General features: G+C 42.3%; 1 long non-coding RNA gene across 1 annotated transcript in view; it reads left to right on the forward strand.

The window, feature by feature from the left end:
* Positions 1-21,108, forward strand: part of LOC143670297 (uncharacterized) — a 117,733-nt gene that overhangs the window by 38,651 nt on the left and 57,974 nt on the right. The gene's annotated exons all lie outside the window — the stretch shown is intronic.

Genomic DNA, 21,108 nt, shown 5'->3' on the forward strand with positions numbered 1-21,108 from the left:
TTTGGTCAAGAAGGCTTTCTCAATCCCTTGATGCTGGGTCCCAGCTCATCCCAGGATTTCTGTTCCATGTTGCCAGGGAAATTTATACCCCTGGGAGTCATGTCCCATGTAGAAGGGAGGGCAGTGAGTTCACTGCCTAGTTGGCTTAGAGAGAGAGAAGCCACATGTGAGCAACTAAAGAAGTTCTCTTGGGGGTGACTCTTAGGCCTAATTAAGCTTAACCTATCCTTTGCAGGAATCAGTTTCATAGGGGTGAACCCTAAGATTGAGGGCTCGGCCTATTGATTTGGTTGTCCCACTGCTTGCGAGAATATCAGGGATTCTCCAAATGGGGAAGTTGAGTATTTCCTCCTTTCTCCCCAGTCCCTTTGCAGATACTTTTAAATTCATTGCCCAGATTACTCTGGGATATATTGGGGCATCACACTAACCAGGACAAACCAACAAGATCTCATGCCCCATTCAAGATTCCATGTACTTATGGTGTTCAGCTAAACTGTCCATACAGGTACTTGTGATTTTTAAAAAGCAATGTTTACTTGGAAATAACCAGAACCATGCAATAAGATGAATCACCTACAGTTCGTTAGTATCAGATCTAATTATGCACCGCCAAACGTGTAAGGAAGCAAACCAGCAGCCCGGTGTGATAGCATTGTGTCAGCTTGCTCTCTCCAGGGAAACTGCAGGGTTTTGGTGCTGAGTAGCAGAGGGCCTGGAAGGTTCTGCATTGGGCCTGTGGGAATGTCTCAGCCCAATGTGGGCAGGATCTTCTTTTTGGACCCTTGCCCCCTTTTTTCTCCTCTTACCGACTTCTCTTCTAAACCAAAAATGTGTGTTTCCTGTTGGCTGGATTCTTCTCTGAGTGTGAGACAGGAAGGATCCTGGAGGTGGGACTTCAACCCAGAGTCTTCTCTTTTCTGCCAGAAGCAGAAGTGGCATCTTACCAGGGTTCTTGCAGTCCAGGTGAGGGAGGTAGGAGGCTTTGAAATCAAATGTTGAACAAAGAGGGAGGAAAAAAAAGAGAAGAATGGAGTCAGAGACAGAGGGAGGAGAGGGAGAGACAGAGCCAGAGGGAGAGGCAGAGAAGGGGGTGGCATTTGGGGGAAGAATGTTCTTCAGTTAATTCATCAAGCCTCGAACAAATGGCTCTACCATGAGTCCCACCATCAAAACCCCCTCCTCCTCACAGCTGGGTCAGTAGTTTGGGTAAAAGCTTTCCACCTGCTGTCTCACCAGGGGTTTCCATTTAACTGTTTAATGTATGGGTTAAATAAGCAGAGCTTTGCATAAACAGTGTGTGCTTCTGTGTAAATGAATTACCCAGGTGGTGCTGTGCCGGGTTAGAGCACGCAAACTGCCAGGTGTCATCAGATAGTCACAGTAATTACATCTCCTCTCGGACCAGAGCATACATTTCACAAGGACAGATGCTGTGGCTGTGTTTCTTTTGCTGTGTCCTTCAGCTGAAATGGTTGGGTATCAGGAAGGTTGACTTTTATGAAGTCTAGAAATTTACCTGATTATTTTTATTATGTTTGTGGGCCAAGCAGACCTCTTATTAGTTTGTTCAAAGGAGTGTCAGTTTGTTTTTAGTGGATAGAGGTTTTTAGTTTCTCCTGCAAGTACACTAAAGTTAGATCAGGGAGTTAAGAAACTTTCCTCCTAAATGGCCAGCTAGTGCCTGTTTTCACTCTTGAGGACTATCTAGTCTCTGTGGCAGTTCTCAACTCTGTGGTCGTAGTGTGAAAGCAGTCACAGACAATGTGTAAGTAAATGGACATGGCCCTGTTTCAATAAAACTTTATTTACAAAAAACAGACGGTAGCCTGATTTGGCCCCCAGGACCACAGCATACTGACCCTTGATTTAGACAAATGCTTCTCAAATGGAAATGTGCTTACAGGTCACCTGAGGTGCTTGTTGAAATGAAGCTTCCCATTCATTTGTTTGGGGTGGGGGGTGGTGAGTGCCTGTCCCCTGCACTCCTAGGAGATGCTGGTGCTACTGGTCCCTGCCCCAAGCTTTGACTATGTGATGGTGTGTACAGTGTCTGCTTTTTGTAGACAGGTTTGGCAATTGTGATGAATGCGGAAAGGCTGATGATTGTTTCAAGGAGCTGTAGAATTTCACAGTGGTAGCTAAATGCAGAAGACAACCGTGCAAACAGTGCTCTGTTTAGAAGTATCTTCTAACCAAAACAAACCTGTGAGGCTCGGTTCCCTTGCAGAGATCCCATCCTTTTTCCTCAGATTTCCTGGAAATGCATTTGCTTTTGAAATCATCCAGCTGATGATAAGGGAGCTTTGTTTTATTGCATACCTTTTGTTCTATCACTGGACCTTCCAACATCTGGGGCAACACAAATGAGTACCTACTTGTGTAAAAACAGGATCTTGCTGGAAAATCAAATATTGGGTCAGAATTTTCCAGCATGTGTGGGAGATGAAATTCCATAGGTAGCTCTAAGTCAACCTGTAAATAGTGATGGCTTTTTCCAAATTCCAGAGCTTGCATACAAAGGACTAATTAGTGTCAGATTTGGGAAAGGTTAAAATAAAAAACAGAAGGTAACCTAATGTGCTGAATGAGGACAGCAATGAAAAGCAGCCCAGAAAACCCTAATGATGCATCCAGCTTCCTTTCCAAGGAAAACCGAAGCTTTCCCTGCAGTCTTCCTCTAAACGCGGAACCTGCTCTCCTCTGACAGCAGTCCCCCCTACAGCGGCCCACAGACAATTTCAGGCACCACTGGCTCACCCCCCTCCCCCTCCCTCCTCCTTCCGACTCTACCCAAGTCCAATAATTCCTTCCATATGGACATTAGAAGCTGCCAAATTTTCGAGCCCCCCTTCTCGGGTGGATTGTTTGAATCAACTCCATGTGTGTAGCTTACCTGGCAGACCGCAGTGTCATGGGGCAGAGGGGTCTGGAATTATTTTAAGTTTCAGGTTTTAAAAATAACAGGCAATTTTGACCCTCTTGGAGGATTTGCTACTACTGGACGCTCTCCTGGGACCCTCAGGTGGGGATTGTGTTTCCTGCCTGTCATTTTAAACTGCCCACCCAAGGAAAAAGACTTTATATTGGCGACTGTTTGCACAAGGCATTTGTTGTGGGTGAACCTTCATCTGCTGTGTTAATGGCATGTCATGAATCGGGCTTCTCTGTGAGGAGCTGCCTGAATGAGAACATTCTAGCCAGGGCTGTTTATAAATGTGGGTCCCCTGGGCGGAAATGTGGTCACGTGGTTAGACTTGCAAAGGGTCTCAGCAGATAGACTCATGGCCTCCTGTTTCTGATCTCCTCACCCCGCCATGTGGCCATTTTTTTTTAAACTTTTTTTTATTAATTAAAAAAAAATAACAAAACATTTAAATATCATTCCATTCTATATATACAATCAGTAAATCTTAGTATCGTCACATAGTTGTATATTCATCATTTCTTAGTACATTTGCAACGATTTAGAAAAAGAAAGAAAAAGACAACAGAAAAAGAAATAAAATGATAACAGAGAAAAAAAAACTATACGTAACATACCCCTTACCCCTCGCTTTCATTTACCACTATTGGAAACTGAATTCATTTTAACATTTGCTCCTCCTATTATTTATTTTTATTCCATATGTTCTACTCTTCTGATGATAGAGTAGCTAAAATGAGCATCGGACGTAAGGTTTTCACATTCACAGAGTCTCATTGTGAAAGCTCTATCATTGTTCAGTCATCATCAAGAAACATGGCTACTGGAGCACAGCTCTCCATTTTCAGGCAATTCCCTCCAGCCTCTCCACTACATCTTGAACAACAAGGTGATATCTACTTAATGCGTAAGAATAATTTCCAGATAACCTCTCGACTCTGTTTGGAATCTCTCAGCCATTGACACTTTTACTCTTCCCCCTTTTGGTCGAGAAGGTTCTCTCAATCTCTTGATGTTAATTCTCAGCTTATTCTAGGGTTTTTCTCAGTCCTTTGATGTTGAGTCTCAGCTCATTCCAGGATCTTTGTCCCACGTTGCCAGGAAGGTCTGCACCCCTGGGAGTCATGTCCCACGCAGAGAGGGGGATGGTGGTGAGACTGCTCATCATACTGGCTGGAGAGAGAGGCATGCGGCCATTTTTACATTTTGTAAAACATGTAGCGTTCATTCTTAAGAGGTTATTTTGGAGATGAAAGCATGGTTATTTATTGCAGCATGACAACACTGAGATGCTTGGCTATAGGACTCTTGATAAAATTTGAAAGATTGCTTCAACTTGTCCCTGTAAGGACAAAGGGTAAGAATGGTTGGTAAGCAGAATTCTCACAATCAAGAGAGGCATCTTTTCAGATCCTGACAAGGGCAGAGAGAGCTATTTTTGCTCCGATGTTCCATGGAGTTTCTTGTTGACTAGCGTTGTGGAATGAATTATGTGTCTCAGAAGGACATGTTCAAGTCGTAACCCCTGGTCGTGAGGATATGAGCACGTATGTAAATGGAATCTTTTGAGATGTTATGAGTTAAGATGAGGTCAACCTGAGTCTGGGTGGGTCCTGATCCGATATGACTGGCGTCCTTCTAAGCAGAGGAAATTTGGATAGTCAGTAGGGGACCAAAGGAGACAGAAGGCCGTGTGATGGAGGTGAAGATTAAGTTATGGATTGCTGGCAGGCCACCACCAAAACGCTACAGACCACAGAGAAAGCATAATCCTGCCATCGCCTTGATTTTGGACTTCTAGCCTCCAAAACTGTAAGATGATAAATTCCTATTGTTGAAGCAAATAAGTCTGTTGTTGTTTATTATGTCAGCCCTAGAAAACTAAGCTATAAGGAAAACATTTTCTTCTAGGTTCGAAAAAAAGGTGAAAGGGCAGACATGGGTCACTTTTGCTTTTGGTTTTATCTGGATTTTTTGTCTGGTAAACTTTGGCTTTACCTAGTCAATGTCAGTTTAGGGAAAGTATTCAGAATAACTCATGTATGGCATTTTTATGCTCTTGAAATTAGTCCTTTATCACGTGTCTTGAATCTTTGTGCCACCACCGACTTCTGAACCTTACTTTCACGTTAATGATATCTACCTTGATTGGTTGTTGTGAGAAAGAATGTATACTGGAAACATCTAGAATGTAATTAGGTTCTAAAAAGTATTAGCCATTATTTTGCAGACATAATGAATTAATCATATATGTGATTCAGAGGCTTTCTACTGCTTAAGGGGAGTGCTATTAATTAGCATGAGAGCCTCCTTCAAACTTTTGCTGCTTATGGTGATGGTGTGCTGTGAATGGATCTCCTGTGTGGTGTGCTGTTTGGGCAAGGTCATTTTGATTGTGGAGCCTTGTAGAATATTCTGGGTATCGAGGCTTGTTGTTGTGGACCCTTGACAGTTTGCATCTGGGTCTTGAGAGTTTCTAAAGAACCTGTGAATGAGATTAGAGGTTTATGGAGGGCATAGGTGAAAGACCATGCTTCTAGAGAATCTCACGAGGAGCAAAGCTCTTGGATCAGGTAGGTATATGCTGACTCGTGTAGTATGTACCTCTTTATGAGGTAAAGAGCAGAGGAGACATGGAATCGTGGTTCCTGCTGATGCACAGGCTTCTGCTCAAACTTTTCCAAGCCAGGCATGGTGGACATGATGGCCATATTCCATCAATTGTAAAATGTGCGTTTTTGCAAGGTTTTACATATCTGAAATGGGGATTTTTCTTACAATCAGGAGCATCTCAAAATTATTGGCATCCTTTTCTCCTTCTTAGTGTTACTTAAAGGTGTGTCTTACAATCTATAATCTCTTACATATGATGAAATGTGGTGATTTAGGCTCTCCTCTCAAAGTTGGGGTAAGAATTCAGTAAACCTAATTATTCCCTTCTGGGATCAGAGAGTCAGAAAGAGTAAGATTAAACATTTTGATCTTTGTTCTCCCCATGTCTCCTTTCTTCCCCAGACAGAGAAGAAAGGTCAGGACTCCTTTTTCTAGAGCTGTGGTTCTGCAAGTGAGGTTCCCAGACCAGCAGCAGTGCTGTCCCCTGGAACCTGCTGAATCAGAAACTCAGGTGGGGCTTTGGCCCTGGAGTTCACTGTACTGGGGATTCCACAATTGTTCTGGAGGCATCCTGCCAACGGAAGCTGGTGGGGAGCTCTTTTCCCTTCTTACCTATCTTGACTTTCTATCTGTATCTCAAGCTATATCCTTTCTTTCTAACTCTCTCCCTGTCCTCCTCCTTCATCATTCAATATACTCTGTCCTCTTCCCTCCTCTTCAGTACCCTGTTTTTTGCTTTTTGCCTTCTGCCCAGCCCTTACTGTGCAGTGCTGTCTGCAAGGTTCTTCTCAACCTTTTTCTCCTTGTACTCTGTGTACTTCCCCTGGGCAGCCCTCTTGATGCCTGCGGTTTCAACCCATTTCTAAATCAGTGACTCCTGAATTTATGTGTATAGTCGGTGTCTCTGGAGTCTCCACCCACATATCCAAGATCATCCATATGCCCCTCCCACGCAGTGCAATAGAACTGAACTCATTGTCTTCCCCCTCAAACCTGCCATGTTTTCTTTCTTAATGAAAGAGTCAAGCATCTCATCTACTGCATAAGGTGGAAATTTGGCCATGTTTCTGTACCCCTCCATCTTTCTCACAACTCAAACTCAAACTCATTACCCATGACCAGCTCATCCCTATTTCTCAATATCTCCTCTAGGCTTTCCATATTCTCTGTTCCCATAGCCCACAGACCTGTTGAAGCTATCTTCATCCAATTTTTGAACATCAGAACAGTCTTCTGGTTTTTACTGCCCCTAGCCTTGCTTCCATCCCATTCAGTCTATCTGAGCTGGTCAGGCCAGAATGATGTTTCGCATGTGCAAATACGATGAAATTCCTTTATTCAAGTGGTCTTTAATGCCTCCTCATAGTCTCAGCAAAATTTCCCAGTCTGGATCTCCTTCAGAACCCTGGTTTCAAGAAATTGGCTTCCAGGTTTGAAATTTGTTTCTTATAATTTTTGCTCTTAGAATCTCACAAGTAAGTAGACGTTCTAAATGTTTGGAGAAACCCTGCAGTCAAGGAATGTATTTAATTTGGTGTGACCGCATGTCTCCCATGGTCTTAGTGGGCTCTGCCCCTCCCCACTTCAGCTGCTCCTAGTCCATGGCTTTTGTGATCTTGGTCCCCGTTTGGGAAGGCTTGGGAATTCCCCGTGTGGGCCCCAGCTCGCGCTTCTGTAGACTCCCTGGAGTGCGAAGTTTCCTAAATAGTCTTCACACCTTATGCCTTCCAGCTTTCTCCCTTTTTTTTTTTTTTTTAACTTTTTTTATTGTATAGTATAACATATATACAAAGCAAAGTAATAAAAAAGCAATATAGTTCTCAAAGCACTCTTCAACAAGTGGTTACAGGACAGATCGAGAATTGGTCATGGGCTATGATACGGTCTTCTCAGATTTTTCCTTCTAGCTGTTCCAGAATATAGGAGGCTAGAGGGCTTAAATATTTTTTTTATCATTACAATTGATTTTTTTCCTTCTTTTTCCTCCCTTTGTTTTTATCTCTGATGAAAGACCTTTCATCCTCCTTGCCTCCTGGCAAATTCTTCTTGCCATTCCATTCTCAGCTGAATAACCACCTCCTCCAGGTAGCACCCGCCCGCCCCCCCCCATTCCTCTGGACACAGTGGACACTCCCTCTGGCACCTTTGCATCTTGGCTACACCTTCATCACCATCTCCTTTACAGATTATAAGTAACTAGTGACGTTGGTTTAGCCATGCCTGCATAGTGCAGGTGCTCAAGAAATATTTGTTGAAGTGAAATGACAGCATGAGAAAATTTGTAATGTCAATTTCTGGCCACAATGACAAGGATAAGAGGTTCTCCTTCTTAAGTACTTCCTGCACAGTAGCATCCTTACAAATGTTTTACGAGTGGTTAGTCATTTAATCCACACAACAACTTTGTGGGTAAGGTGCTAGCATTATTATCCCCATTTCTCAAATGGAGTGAACAGAGAAGTGTTCTGGTGTGTTCTGCTTTGGACCTGCAGAGGTGAGAACTCCCCTCTTTTGGAAGAGATGTTGCGGAAAGAAGGAAGAGATGCCTTTAGAAGGCACTTCTTGCCAGAAGCTGAGTCCATATCTAGGATTTTTTTTTTCTTATTGGGTATGAAGAATTTCCCAATCTCCTCTAGAAAAATGAGTACTATTTCTTCACTAGGAAACTTTTTTGGCTGGTGGGTCTTACCTGCAATTTGCTAGCATTTTTTTTTCGCTAGCAATTTTAATGAATTTGTTATTTTCATTGACTGTGGTAACCCAAGTTGCTGTGCCAATAAGGGTCTTTCTTTTAAATGGACTGAGTCCCTTTATAGCAGGGGCTTTCAGCCAGGAGCGAGTGTGCCTCCCAGAGAACATGTGGCAAAGTCTGGAGACATTTTTGGTTCTCACAACTTGGAGCTGGGGGGGGAAGTACAACCTGCATTTAGGATGTAGAGCCCAGAGATGCCGCTGAACATCCTACGATGCACAGGGCAGTCCCACAATAAAGAGTGATCTGATTCCGAATGTCAATAGTGATGAGATCGGGAAGCTGTTTTGTTGTTATAGGATCAAGCTTATGGCAAGACATGTTAGAAATCAAACAGAAGGTTGCTAAAGGTCTGAACACAGCAATGGAAAGTATCAAACAGGACCTGGTCCAGGAGATAACTGGTGAGTCATGAAACTTCAATGAGCCCAACACAATGAAGGGCATTGAACCAAAGGGAGGCAGACAAGTACAGTTTTCCAGTTGGTTTTAGGTGCCAGCCTTGAAAGGAAATTGAGGGTAACAATAACCCTTAAGAGGCCTGTTGACTTTTCACATTCATTTCTGGGAGTATATGAAAAACATATCCTGACATATTCTAAATGTCGATCTTGACGAAATGTCCTAGAAATGTCATTATGGAAGAAATGTTCTAGAATGGCTATTGCAGAAAAAAACCCTCAGCTTTTATAAAATGGAAAGATAAATTGGAAAGGGTGGTCACTAGTACATGTCAGATCAGCTGTGTAAAATAAATTGTGTAACATTTGCAAAGAAATTGATCCATGTATTAGTCAGGGTTCTCTAGGGAAACAGAACTGACAGGAGAGATCCATAGATATTATGTGATTATATAAAACTGTCTCATGTGACTGTGGGGATGAACAAGTCCAAATTCCATAGGGCAGACTGCAGACTGGGAACTCTGATGAAGGTTTTTGATGAATTCCTCTGAAGAAGCTGGCTGGCTGGCGTAGAGATGGAAATTCTCCCTTCTGACTGCTGAAATCATTACTTCTCTTTTTATAGCTTTCAACTGATTGAATGAGATATCTCTTATTGTTGAAGGCAAGCTCTTCAGTTGATTGTAGATGCCATCAGCCATAGATGCAATCAATTTACTGGTGATTTAAGTCCAGGACATGTCTGCACAGTAACCATCAGGCCAGTGCTTGCTTGACCAAACAAGTGGGCACCATACATGGCCAAGTTGACACATGACCCTAACCATCACAATCCATAAAAGATCTTTAATCATATTAAGGGGAAGAAATGAACCAGAACAGAGATCCCCAATAGGTGCTTGTAATCTAGGGGGCTTTTTAAGAGGATTTCTTGGGTGTGGGAAGAAAATATTATAACTTATTTTTTAAGATTAAAAATGTCAGCATAGGAAAGCCTTTAGCACTGTGAATATCTGCACAGACCAGTACTTAGTCCCACACCCAAGCAGATCCCCGGTTGTCTAAATCAGGACTAGGATGGGAAGTAATACAAGGGGAGAGTGGGGCTTCCTATGACATCTACACTATTATGTGTTGCAGCTCACCCATGTCTGGTTGAGTGAATCTAGAGATTACCATCATTGAGTTTCTGTAAAAGTAACCCTCATGGCAGATACCAATGGCTTATAAACATTTCTGGAAACGCACAATCAATTGGAGACAAGAGTAATACAGGTAAACCACAGGAAAGTGGCTGACATTTAAATTCCTGGCATAGGTTCCTTAACCTGTATTGTGAGGTACAGTGTTGACCTCATCAGGTCTGACAAGTAGTTGGTGAAAAAAAAAATCAAAATTATAGGAAGACTATTGGAAATATGTTTATGCCCAGGTTCACTAATGAAAAATCTTTTCCTAAGTATGGATTTGTGTTTTGAGATTATTAGTTATTGATATGAGTACTCAAAAGTAACTTGGTAATAAATAAACATCTATTGTATACTATCAGCTAGAGAGGCGGTTTGAGTGGGAGAGCTGATATTTAGGAGCAGACTCCAGTTTTATCATTAACTAAACCTATAACCTATGACAAGGCACTTCTATTTCTTTCTGTTGGTGGTTGATTTTTTATCTTCAGCTTGAATGGTATATAATTTGCATACAGCAAAATGCACCATTAATGAGTTTTGACAAATGTATGTTGTCGTTTATCATGATTACCACTGCGATTATGAAACAGATCAGTTCCATCACCCCTCAGTTTTCTCTCTTGTCTCTTTCTAGTTATCCCTTCCTCACCCCAGCCCCTGCAACCACAGATCTGACTTCTTACCACAGTTTATTTTGTCTTTTCCAAAATTGCATTTGAAAGAAATCCTACAGCGTGAGGTTTTTGCATGTGGTGTCTTTCACTTCACGTAACACTTGGAATGGTATCCACTTTGTTGCCTACACCCGCAGTTCTTTCTTACTCATTGCCAAATCCATGGTGTGGAGGTACCAACTAAAGTTTCTGTAACTACTCATCCGGAATTGAAGGATGTTGGGTTGTGTCCAGGTTTTGGTGACTACAAATAAAGTCAGTATACACATTCGTGTACACGTCTTTGTGTGCATGTTCATTCTTATTACACTTGTGAAAATACTTAGGAGTGGGATTGCCACATTGTATGGTAAGTGAACGTTTACTTTGATAAGGTGCCAAACTCTTCCAAAGTGGCAGTGGTATTTGTACGCTCTGACCAGTGATGCCTAGGGGTTCCAGTTGCTCTGCATACTTACCAGCACATGGTATTATTGTGTTTTTCTTTTTTTCCTAAATTTCCCCGTTTAATAGGGATACCACACTGAGGTTTCAATTTGTACTTCCCTAATGACTAAAGATGCTGTGCGCATTTTCCTATGTTTATTTGCCATCCTTATCTGTTCTTTGGTGAAATGCACTTGTATTCTTTGAGTGTCAGTTTCTTCATATATACAGTGTAACAATTTTCTTGTCAGAATGTTTTTGAGGATTAACATCAAATAATTCAAGTGAAAGTTTTCATTTCTCTCCCCCACCCAATGGGGAGTTGATGCCATAGACTTTAGCAGAGACGAATCATGCCAGGGTGGCCCCCTCTGTGAGTTGATAAAACCTGTCTCCTGTGCCAACATAGCACAAGACTTGAAATTCCTAGTGTTTGGCCTGGAGGGCTCGCCTGGATCATTTTAACTTGGTTGTCTACTGCTGTGTTACAGGGAATGAGAATAATATATTAGCTCAATCTTATTAGCAGGTCCTTTAGTTCTCCTTTTTTTTTCATTCTTAACTATCTGTAGAATTTCCTAATTAATGCACAAAGATATTCTGTAAGCAATATTATTACATACATGTAGTCATATATTGAAAATGTCAACACATTTAATACATGTTAACTCAACAGCTGTCTACAGAGCACCTGTTGTCAGGAATTCCCAGGCATTGTGGAGACCAATAAGTAAATTATACTGTATGTTAGAAGGCTGTGTCCATGGTGTGGAAAAGCTCTTTAAAATGTACCAGGGATGTTTACTTGTTGGTTGTGTAAAGCTTTCAGGATAGTATCCCATGGCTGGGATTACTTATCACACAGCTGGGATTTGGTCCATGTGGATGATACATTGGGGGAAGAAGCTTTATGGAGACAGGGGCCTGGGAAAGTGAAGCGCTTGGGAACGTGGAGTCCTGTCTGCAAAGGGTACCGGATATCGGAGGTGCTGTTGGAAAGAGAAGCAATGGGAAAGGTGCCATTGCGCATCTCACTATTTACATTCTCCTGATTATAGGATAATTTCATAATGAACTCTATTTGGAGGGAGGGTGTGAGGAAGATGAAACAGAATTTTCAAACATAAATAGAGATTGTAATCTTATTGGAGCCCATTCAATACCTTTTCTAAGGAAGAAGAACTGAATGGCCTTTTATGAGGCTCAAGCACAAATTGATCTTGCTTTTGATTTTGTTTTTAATTCCATCTATAAATAAGAGATTCTTGACATGTTACATTTCGATCTTTCAAACCTTAATTTTGTAGCATCAAATATTCTTTTCCTTTTCTCTTATTTCTTGATAATAAAATATGTCTGGCTGTCCTTTCAGGGATAGAATTGCTTCTGTCTTGCTGCTACTTGCTTTTTGCCTGTTAATGAAGCGCGAGAGCTCACTTGGAGAGGCACACATTATGACTTGAGTTGAAAAAAAATTCCTACACCATTAATTTCTAGAATGTAAGACAGGCTCTGTTGGGTGATCCAATTTTCATCTGGCACATAAAACACAGCAACAGAATTTTATTTTTTTTCACGAGTGGAATAAAATCTTGTAATATCACAAGCTATCAGATACTTTCTGCTTTCAAAGCTTGAATTACAACTCCCTTTCCCCTGGAAAATAAGGAGTTCCTTAGTATGAAGATTTTCTGCATAGTGTAGATTTCTTTGCTCCTTTACAATGCTTGGGTGGTGGATAGTTGAGCTTTTAGTTAATTGGTGGCCTGATAATTTATGTGCTGGAAATAATCAGGTACAATTTTTCCCCTCTGATTTTATTGTGTGCACTTGGCTGGGAAGATATTTTAGCCCCCAGTTTATTGTTCAAGTCTCCGAAGAGAAAACTGATCAATCATGTTAGTTTCATGGCATTTAGCTAAGAATATTTGAAATCTAATTTTCTGAGGCAAGGACACACACAGAGGCTCTCTTCCTATCCAGACAGTGCTTTCTTCCCTTGCAGCCCCAGTTTGTTGTCATGGCTTGGGTTTTTCTTAGCTCTTCTCCATCATCCTGGAGCACACAGGGACTGCCTGTCTACGAGGGGTGAGGTCCCCATAAATGCAGGAAAATCCATATGGGGTATTTGATATGTGTGATGACCTTGAAACTGAATGCCCCCACCTCACCCCCCAGTCCTCCAAGTGCAACTATTGATCATTTATCCAAGTACATTATCCAAGTACAACCATGATCAATTATGGGCCCCAGCTGCTGTGCCCTGAAATCTATTGCTGCATGTGCACCCAGGTGCTGCTTCCCAAAGGTTAATCCCAGCCACTGACTGCATGCGTGCAACTTTGGCTTTAGAATTCCTCTCCAGCTCTGCTGAACCTTTCTCAGACTGCACAGCAGTCTAGGACACTCCTTCCCACCTCCCTTCCCTCTCTCCTTCACTCAGTCTTACACCACACTCCAATGGCTCTCCCAACCCTACCCTGCCTCCTACCCCATTTTCTTTGCACAGGTGTTTCCCCTAAAACAACCCTTGACCATTTTATTCCTTCTGGGTGTCTGCTTCTTGGAGGACCCAGATGAATGCAGTATGCTTTCACTGTGTGCACTGACCCACAGCCTTTCCCTGCCCCCTGAGTGAAGACAGGTCGTGGAGATGGGGCTTCTGTCATGGGTGGCTCCTTCATGTCCATGGACTGGCAGACAGCCCCAAAGCAACCACCTGCTTGGTTCTGGCTGGCCTTCCTGAGGGTCTTCTTTTTTGTTATTATTATTATTTTTTTATTTTATTATTATTATTTTTTACATGGGCAGGCACCGAAAATCAAACCTGGGTGCTCTGGTATGGCAGGCACGTGTTCTTGCCTGCTGAGCCACCATGGCCCCCTGAGGGTTTTCTTGACATGTGGTCTTCTCTTGGCTATTTTGACAACATTGGCTCCTGCTTCTCTTGTTAGTCCTCTGCTCTCACTCGCTGCTTCCTGCTGCCCATAACGTTGGTCCTTCTATGGTTTTGTCATCTCTCTAAGGGGTCCGTTCCTCTCCATGGCTTCCCCTTTGCTAGGGGTTGAATTGTGTCCCCTCGAAAGACATGCTTGAGTCCTAACCGCCTGTACCTTTGAGTGGGACCGTATTTGGATCTTTGCAGAAGTGATTGAGATGATGTCAAACTGGTGGCCTTTTGAAAAGAGGGAATACAGACAGACATAGAGAGAAGATGGCCATGTGAAGGCAGAGGCAGAGATTGGAGTTAGGCCACAAGGCAAGGGACGCTAAGGATTGCTGCGAAGCACTGGAACCTGAGTGGTAGGGAAGGCTCCTCCCCCACAGCCTGCAGAGAGAGCAGGGCCCTGCTAACTCCTTGGGATACATGAGAATGACATGAAATTCAAGTATCAGTGTCCATAAATAGCTTTATTGCCACACAGACATGCCCATTCATTTTTCTTTTGTCAGTGGCTGCTCTGGAGAGGTATAACCCCAGGAGGCCCAAACTCTTTACTTTGGACCTTCACAGGAAAAGTTTGCTGAGCCCTGCACTGAATGATAGGCTGAGTAATCTTAGAAAAGTCATTTTGATATTCTTCTACCCAACTCCTTCAGGAGAACTTTCAAATTCTTATAATAACTGTATAACCCATCTCTGCAACCTTGTCGACTGCCCTGCCTCCCACCTGCCGTCGTATGCCAGTCATGCAACACTATTTACGGTTTCCCTGATGCATTCCCCTGTTTCTTATGTCATAAACTTTTCTTGTGCCGTTTCCTTCCTTTCCTTCAAGCATGAGCAAAATCAATGACCTCTGCCTTTGTCCTGTCACTCTCTACCTGTATTATAGTATCTCTTTGATAGTGTGTTATTTCTGACTTTTTAATTAAAAATTTTGAACGGAAACATAAAACATTAAACATAAAAAGTTCAGAGAATCACATATGAGATACCTATGTACCCACAGCCTAGATTTAACAAAATGGTAACATTTTGCTATATAAGTCCTTTATTTCTGAAAGGAAACAGGATGCTATAAATAATTAGTGTGTTGTGTACACAGGTCTCAGTGGTCTAATGCTCGCCTTCCATTTAGGAGACTTGGGTTTGATTCCCGGCCCATGCACCCCTTCCCCCAAAAAATAGAGTGTCCCCCTCTCCCCCATTTGGGGGCATCCGGCAGCTCTCCTGGCCTCTACCACAGGATCCTAGAAGCACCCCTCCAACTGTGACAACCTCAGATGTCTCCAGAAATGGCCGAGCATCTGCTTGGAGGGAGAATTGCCCCTGGTGGAGAACCTGTGCTCCAGCCTTCGGTGAGTGTATGCTGAGTGCCCGGGAGGGCGGGGCTCTACCTCCCCCTCCTCAACTGTCCCCACTTTCGGGGTGAGGAAAACAAGAGTATGAAAGTTGCCCCCTGAGGAAGTTGAGGAGGCACCATGTGGGCCCTGGTAGGTGAGAGACTGTGCTGTTGACCACCGTGCTCGATGACCTGGAGCTCAAGCCCGATGTCCCCTAGGTTCTATGTTTTCTTTGGCAGAACATTTTGCTACCATCTCCGACAGTTAGCCCCTATGCCTGGTTTCCCTCTGCCATGGCTTCTTTTAACTCACCTCTGTCATACTTGCTTTAGGGTTAAGCCTGCCTGAGTTGACCAAGTCATGTTGCTTCCCGAGCTTTGAATAATATGATCTCTGTGGCTTTGAATTGCACCTGACATTGGTACTTAGTGGTTTGATGTTGATGCTATGATAATGGTTCTGAATTTCCCCTCTATACAGTGGACTTCTTACGTAGGATCTGTCCCCCATATTAAGAAGTAGACGTGTAGTTGTTTTCCTCCTTCCAAGCTTTTTTCTAAGAATTTTCTTTTTTTTTTTTTAATCCCCAGAGTGAATCCAGGGAACTCCTGAGAATGAGTGATGGTGGTAGCAATGCCAGGGAGGCCTGGGACCCCTGCCTGGGCAAGTCTGAGCCGTGTAAGGCTGGATGGAGGGGCACTTGGGGAGGACTGAGCACTTGTCTCCAGGATTCCAGCAGCCACCTGGCAGGGCTGAGGCTTAGGATGCTTTGGAGGGGGAGACTCCATGGTCTTTAAGGTCCCCTGCTGGCCTACAATGCGGCGATGGTGGTGTTATATTAGTTTATTTTTAAATTTTATTTCTATTTATTTAGTTCTATTTGAGCACTAAAACATTTTCGAACTGGAAAGGGAAGGACAGCAGCACTGCTGAGCACCTTGCGACACACTTTGTACTGGGCACTTGCAGGTGATTTCACAGTCACAGTCTTATTTCATCCCCCCGACAGTCCTATGAGTGATGATAACTGCGTGCTCACTACGAAATAGGCACTGCTATGAACAGTTCATATACCAGTGAGCCATTTACTCTGTATAACAGTCCTATGAGGTGCACATAATTACCACGTCCATTTTACAGATGAGAAACAATAGGCACAGAAAGGCTAAGTCCTTTGGTGAAGGTGGCACAACCGGTAAGCAGCAGAGCTGGGACTTTTGAACCCGGGCATTCTGGGTCTAGAATCTGAGCTCTGAACCCACTGGCTATGCATTCTCAGGGAGTGTGGCTTATAAGTAGCTATTGTTAGTTTCATTTTTGAGGATGAGGGAAGGGAAAATGAAGTTGGACCCCTAGTTCATACCATATACAATAATTAATTCAAAATGGATCAAAGAACTAAATGTAAGAGCTAAAATGATAAAACTCTTAGAAGATGTTAACCATATCTTCAATTAGGAACCTGGAGAGAAGAGAATGACTCCATGACTTTTTTTTTTTCTTTAAAGTCTTTTTATTGAATAGTATAACATATATACAAAGCAAAGAAATAGAAAAGCAATAGTTTTCAAAGCACTCTTCAGCAAGTAGTTACAGGACAGATCCCAGAGTTTGTCTTGGGCTACCATATGATCCTCTCAGAATTTTCCATCTAGCTGCTCCAGAACATAGGAGTCTAGAAGGCTTAAATATTTTTTATCATCACAATCAAATTTTTTCCCTTCCTTTTTTTGTGAAAAATAATATATATATGTATACAGCAATAAATTTCAAAGCACAGCACCACAATTCTTTTAGAACATATTTCAGGGTTTGACATGGGTTACAGTTCCACAATTTTAGGTTTTTACTTATAGCTGCTCTAAAATATTAGAGACTAAAAGAGATATCAATTTAATGATTCAGCATTCATATTCATTTTTTAAATCCTATCTTCAATGTATAAGTCCACCATCACCTTTGATCTTTCCATCCTTCTCTTTAGGGGTATTTGGGCTATGGCCATTCTAAATTTTTCATATTGGTAGGGTCTGTCACTAATGTGGGGTAGGGAGATGGAACTATCTGATGTTCTGAAGAGACTGGGCCCTCTAAATTTCAGGACTTATCTGGGCCAGGGACCCATCTGGAGGTTGTAGGTTTCTGGAAAGTTACTCTAGTGCACGGAACCCTTGTGGAATCTTACATATTGTTCTAGGTGTTCTTTAGGATTGGCTGGAATGGTACTGGGTGGCGTTTGGCAAGTCATGATTGCCAATACTTTTTATTATCTGCTTAATATAATCTAGGATGTATCCAGGCATTACAATGATCTATACAGGATTAAAGGACCTCTTTCTTATTCTGGGCTCCCTGTGTTTCAGTTGTTCAAATGATCTATACAGATAGGTTAAGTTAGATTATGCACTACAGAAAATTTCAGTTCCAGACCAAGTAAACCTTTCTTCCTTTGGTCTCAAAGAGTATGTGTGGTTCTAAAATGTAGACACTGTCTTCCTTACCCCTATGTTCTGAAATGCTTTAACTCCAACCTGATCGGCTTCATTCTTATCTCTAAATATCAGTTTATATATATATATAGGAAATATATTTATATAAATATATATAAAACAGCCTCTCATAATCCAGAAATAATAATCTCCACTGTGGACTTAATGTGTCTACTTTAAAAGTTTACAATCTAGGCCCCTGTTTTCTTATAAGCATTTGTGAAGGTGACCATACCATTTGTTCTAGTTTGCTAGCTGCCGGAATGCAACATATCAGAAACAGAATGGCTTTTGAAAGGGGGAGTTTAATAAGTTGCTAGTTTACAGCTCTAAGACTGAGAAAATGTCCCAATTAAAACAGGTCTATAGAAATGTCCAATCTAAGGCATCCAGGGAAAGATACCTTGGTTCAAGAAGGCCGATGAAGTTCAGGGTTTCTCTCTGAAGTGAAAGGGCACATGGCAAACACAGAGTTTCTCTCTCATCTGGAAAGGCACATGAACACCGTCAGGGTTCCTCTCTCACCTGGAAGGGCACATGGTGAACATGGCATCATCTGCTAGTTTCTTCTCCTGGCTTCCTGTTTCATGAAGGTCCCCCAGGGGCATTTTCCATTTTCATCTCCAAAGGTCACTGGCTGGTGGAATCTGCTTCTCTTGGCTATGTGTTTCTGCTCTGCTCTCTCTGAATGTCTTTCATTCTTCTAAATGTTTTGTCTTCTATAGGACTCCAGAAACTTATCAAGACCCACCCAAATGGGTGGAGACATGTCATCACCTAATCCAGTTTAACAACCACTCTTGATTAAATCACAGCTCCAGGGAGATGATCTAATTACAGTAGTTTCAAACATACAGCATTGAATAGGGATTAGAAGAAATGACTGCCTTTACAAAATGGGATTGGGATTAAAACATGGCTTTTCTAGGGGACATACATCCTTTCAAACCAGCATACCATTGTTGTTCTTTTGTTTCTGCTTATTTTGTCTCACCAAATGTCCCATATGTTCATTCACATCGTTGCATGCCTCATGAGTTTGTTCCTTTTTGTAGCCGTACAACCTTCGTTCATAAGTGTGTATCATCATTCTCCAATCTACTTCTCCGTCAGTGCATCCTTCAGCCACCTGTATTCATTGGGCATCATGTATAGTGCTGAGAGTCCACAGGCCATATACATTCTCAATTTTAGATAATTTCATTGTTCCCAAAAGAAAGAAAACCAATAAACATACCCTTGCCAAATAGGAACCCTAAACCTCCTCTTACTCTTGTCCCTCCCCCCATTATTTACCCCTGCTTTTATTGTGGTAGTGCTGATGTTTTCCTGTTGAACATAGCACACAGCATGCAACAGCAGTTTTCCCGACTCCATGAGTTTTAAAACAGCTTAAGGATGGTGGAGGCGGGTGGTGGGGGTTGTAGACAAAGAGGCAGCTGATCTGTGATTGGCTAGTTGGTCCAGAAACAATGTGACCTGCCTCCTCCACCTTTCTAGGGCAGAAGGGGAGAAGAAACCCATCCGGGTGTTACCCACTCACAGAAAGGAGTGACCCTGCTAGAATGTTCTGACCACCTTGGGGTGACAATGAATGTTATTAGTTCTTTATTTTAGGACCCTGCTCATCACTGATTGATATATTCCACCATTTATGTCTTGCATGTGTTGACACAGAGTTAATTCACTTTGAACTACCTCATGTGTTGGAACTCCTCAAGCAGGGCCAATAATCTGAAAAGTCAGGAATTGGCAACTGACTTTTCTTTAATGGTCAGGTTCTAAATATTTTAGGCTTTGTGGACCAATTTCTCAACTCTCTTCTGGAAGCTTGAAAGTAACTGTTCTGGTTTGAAAGGATCATGCACCCTAGAAAAGCCATGTTTTAATTCTAATCCATCATGTGGTGGCAGCCGTTTCTTTTAATCCCTACTTGGCACAATAGGTTGGAAATTTGATTAGATTATCTCCACGGAGATGCGGCGCCCCCCATTCCAGGTGGGTCTTGATTAGCTTACTGGAATCCTTTAAAAGAGAAAACATGTTGAAGAGAGACACAGAGCCATGAGAGAGCAGTGAAAGCCATGATAGCCCATGCATCCAAAGACCTTTGGAGATGAAGAAGGAAAAACTCCCCTGGGGAGCTTCATGAAACAAGAAGCCTGGAGAGAATGCTAGCAGACATTGCCATGTGTGTCATGTGCCTTTCCAGTTGCGAGAGAAATCCTGAACTTCATCAGCCTTCCTTAAGTGAAGGTAATCGCTTATTCGTGTCTTAATTTGGACGTTCTTATAGACTTGCTTTAATTGGGATGTTTTCATTGCTTTAGAACTGTAGACTTGCAACTTAATAAATTTCCCCCTTTTAAAAGCCGTTCTATTTCTGGTATATTGCATTCTGGCAGCTAGCAAACTAGAACAGATTTTGGTACCAGAGAGTGGGGTGCTGCTGCAGTTTGCAAATACCAAACATGTTGGAACGGCTTTTTAAATGGATAAGGGAAAGATTCTGGAAGAGTTGTGAGAAACTTGATACAGAAGACCTAGAATGCTTTGAAGAGACTGTTGGTAGACATGTGGACACCAAAGATACCTCTAATGAGCTTCTAGACAGAAATGAGGTGTATGTTATTGTAAACTAGAAGGAAGGAGATCCTTGTTTTAAAATTGCAGATAATCTAGCAAAATTGACTGGTGGTTTTGGCTGGAAGGCAGATTTTAAAAGCCATGAACTTGAATATTTAGCAGAAGATATTTCTAAATTGAATGTGGGAAGTGCAGCCTGGTTTCTCCTCGCCGCTTATAGTGAAATGCAACAGGAAACACATAAGCTAAGAACTGAATTCTTGTGTACAAAGAAACCAGAAATTGATGTTCTGGAAGATTCTGGCCTTCCAAGCAGGGAGACAACAGAAAATTGTCCTCCATGTGAGGATTTAACCAAATGTGGTTACACTTAAAAAAATCAGCCATTTCAGAGAAAATCAGGGTTGGAAATGGAGTTATCCAGGAAAGATTTGTGGAAACTCCTGCTGTCTGATGGGCATAATCCTTGCTTACTACATAGAAAGCCAACAATTGAGTGCTGTGGGAGCTGTATAAACAGAACTGCTGCCAGTCTTGGCCGGAGGGCTCAAAAAAAGGAAAATGTAAAGGTAAAAGTCTTCAGAGGCAGAACTCTGGAGGCTGGGTCTGAAGTCAAGAATCCTCAGGCTTTCTGTCCACCCCAGTCTGGTTTCAGTGGATCTTCTTGGTCCCTCTTCCCCACCCCCATCCATACGCACACTCTATATTTCTCCTAAGGGACCATCATGGTTTAGTAATTGTCTCTGAGATCTATGCAGGCA

Source organism: Tamandua tetradactyla, chromosome X (genome assembly GCF_023851605.1).
Source record: "Tamandua tetradactyla isolate mTamTet1 chromosome X, mTamTet1.pri, whole genome shotgun sequence".
NCBI lineage: Eukaryota > Metazoa > Chordata > Mammalia > Pilosa > Myrmecophagidae > Tamandua > Tamandua tetradactyla.